The sequence below is a fragment of the Nematolebias whitei genome, chromosome 2 (genome assembly GCF_014905685.2).
Source record: "Nematolebias whitei isolate Nwh7 chromosome 2, NemWhi1, whole genome shotgun sequence".
NCBI classification, from domain to species: Eukaryota; Metazoa; Chordata; class Actinopteri; order Cyprinodontiformes; family Rivulidae; genus Nematolebias; species Nematolebias whitei.
The window spans coordinates 52,273,584-52,277,052 of NC_056499.1; positions in this window are offsets into that span (position 1 = coordinate 52,273,584).

A 3,469-nucleotide genomic window follows, 5' to 3' on the forward strand; every position below is an offset into this window, starting at 1 on the left:
AGAAAGACTATCATGAGAAAGTTATGACACTCCTTAGTGACTTAACCACTTATGAACCTCTGAAAAGAGATCCAGGAAGTGGTTACAAGAAGAAGTAAATAGATTGCCTGAAAAATTTGGAGCAGGACAAGGCTATTGACCGTTTTCTGTACCACAGACTGTACCCAGGGGAGGCCACACCTAGTCTGTATGGTTTACCTAAAATCCACAAACAAGGTGCCTTTAAGACCTATTGTTAGCATGATTAACTCTGTCACTTACAATGTTTCCAAATATCTGGCGTCTGTACTCATCCCTTTAGTTGGCAGCTCAGAACACCACATACAGAACACCATGGACTTTGTGGATAAGGTGAGGGATGTCATCATGGAGACTGATGAAACAATGGTCTCTTTTGATGTCACATCACTCTTTACGTGCATTCCTGTTGATGATGCAGTAGAGGTGGTCAGTTTAAGATTAAAATCAGACACCACTCTGAGCAGCAGGACCACGCTTTCCACAGAACAACTGTGTCAACTCTTGAAACTGTGCCTGCAGTCAACTTACTTCACATATGGGGAGCAATATTATAGGCAGAAACATGGGTGTGCTAAGGGGTCTCCAGTTTCTCCTATTGTTGCCAACCTGTACATGGAGGAGGTAGAGAAGAGAGCCTTGACGTCCTTTTCAGGAACACCACCAAGTCATTGGTTCAGGTATGTTGACGACACCTGGGTTAAAATTAAATCTCAAGAAGTCCAACATTTTACTGACCACATCAACTCTGTGGATAAATACATCAAGTTCACACAAGAAGATGTAAAAAATGGCAAGTTGGCTTTCTTGGATTGTGAGGTCTCAGTCTCTGAAAGAGGACATTTGCAAACCGAGGTGTACCGCAAACCCACCCACACAGACCAGTATTTGCAGTTTGACTCCCATCACCCTTTGGAGCACAAGTTAGGAGTCATCAGGACTCTGTATCACAGAGCAGACAGCATCCCTACTAGCTCGGGAGCCAGGCAGAAGGAGAAATCCCACACAAGACAGGCTCTAGAGCAATGTGGATATCCTAACTGGGCCTTCCTAAAAGCAGAGAAGAAACCCAAACAGGACTGCAGTCAGCCATCAGGTGAAATGGAGGAACCCAGACCCAGACCAGTGGTCATTCCGTATGTTGAGGGGGTATCAGAGAAACTGAGACGTTTATTTTCTAAACATAACATCCCAGTGGCTTTTAAACCCCAAAATACATTACGGCAAAGACTGGTTCATCCCAAAGATCCAGTCCCCCGGCACAAACAGAGTAATGTTGTGTATGCTGTTCAGTGTCAGGAGGGCTGTGATCAGTCTTACATCGGGGAAACAAAACAGCCACTGGCCAAAAGGATGGCCCAGCACAGAAGATCAACATCATCAGGCCAGAATTCTGCGGTCTACACTCATCTCCAGGCCAGCGGTCACTCTTTCAAGGATGAAGATGTTCACATCCTGGACAGAGAGGAACGATGGTTTGAGAGAGGAGTAAAGGAGGCCATCTTTGTGAAAAGAAATCGTCCATCATTAAACAGGGGTGAAGGCCTCCGGGTTCAACTGTCCCCCTCTTACAATGCTGTGATTGCTAGTATCACTCAGCCCTCTGTGAGTAGTAAACAGCCATCAGTGTGCTAATGACCCATTGTTAGGCTGATGTTCCTTCTTGAGCATGTGATCAGCTGGTTTTGGTTATCAGCAGCAAACTGGTTGATCCACTCTGAGAGGGTGCTATTTAAGAGACTGAGCTGAAAACAACACCTCGGACTGAGGAAGTCTCTTGGATGAGAGACGAAACGTTTCTAGATTTTTTTGCTTTGTCTTTTTTTTTTTTTTTTTATGTCCAGAAAACAAAATACCATGTTTCGTCAGGATAGACCTCAAGGGAAGCAAATACAATGAAAACAGAAGTGGTCTAAGAATGGAGCCTTGAGGGACCCTGCAGGATAGAGGTACAGAAACAGACAAATGATTACAAACATTAACACAAAAACGTTGGTTACGTACTGTAACCCCAGATTCTATGAGTATAAGCATAGCCCTTTAAGGCCTTTGCTTTAGTGGGTTTATCCCGTTATGCGCAGCATAAGCACTGAAAAAATTTAGTCCATGCCCACCTGCTGTGTGGGCCCCACCCGGTCCGTATAAATTACGTTAAGAGCAGGAAATCGGCTCCCAAAATAGCTTTTTCTTCAGCCATTTAGGAGCCAGTGAGGCCCGACGCTTAAAGGGCTATGCTTATACTCATAGAATCTGGGGTTACAGTACGTAACCAACGTTCTATTTCGTATAAGCTTCGCCCTTTAAGGCCTTCGCTTTAGTGGGTAAAGGGCGAAGCCGATGTGGTCCTCGCCTCACTGGGTCCATTCGAACACTGTATGAAGCAGAAGCTTGCCCAAAAAAGTCTAATCACTCAGCTCCCATGTGCATAATTACGCATTGCGTAATTATGTGCCATGCACAGACGCATGTTGTGTAATTATGCATTCTGAATGCATGAACGCCCCGGAAACATCAATGGGGAGGGAAAAACGCTGAAAAAAGCCATGAACCAACCGGTTTACGGCTGAACCGTATGAACAGATTAATAATAACAAGAGAGTTGATTATTAATCAGATGAACTGATTGGTAACAATAGTCGTGAACTGATTAATGACAATAGAATCAAATAACAGTCACAACTTGTGATTGATAACATCTCACACTGTAATGCATGCAGACAGATGTGAATAAAACGGAGTTCCATGAAATAACAATGTTCATTCTGTAAACACTAAGGGCAGAATGTGTCATGGAACAGGCCATCACATCACCTAAATAAAGGCGAGTAATGAGCAGGGTGTTGACCACGCGGCCACAGTGCAAAATATCCTGCATTGACATACCATTATGTAAAGCAGTCGAGAAAGCGATACCCCTGATAGAGTGTACTCTGAGGTTGACAGGAGACTAATTCTGATGCTCTGTAGGCTTCAGAAATAGTCTCGCACAGCCAGTGTGACAAGCGATGGGTGGATAACGGGCGACCTGCAGATGCATCTCTATAATGCACAAACAGATGTTGACGCATTGCAGCTGTGCACGCTATGTAACACGTCAACACCTGCACAGGACAGAGAAGATAAAAGACGTTACTTCATCTGATCTGTGTGAAAAGGGGGGGGGGGACGACCCCTCCAACGATATCGCTCTTGATTAAAAGAGCTTGTGATGTATTAGGCATAAAAGCTGGGTTGATCTAAAATCAGCTGGTCTGCCGTCAGCCTAATTTCTGAGACATGACGGAGCGACAGAGAGGGCAGATAAAAACACTCACTCTCTTAGCGGATGTTAAAGCCAGCAGCAGTGCTGTTTAAAGAGACAAGAATTTAAGTGGAACCTGATCCAAAGGCTCAAATGAAGCTTTGATCATGACCTGCAGGACCAGTATTAAATCCCACTGGAAACAAGTGG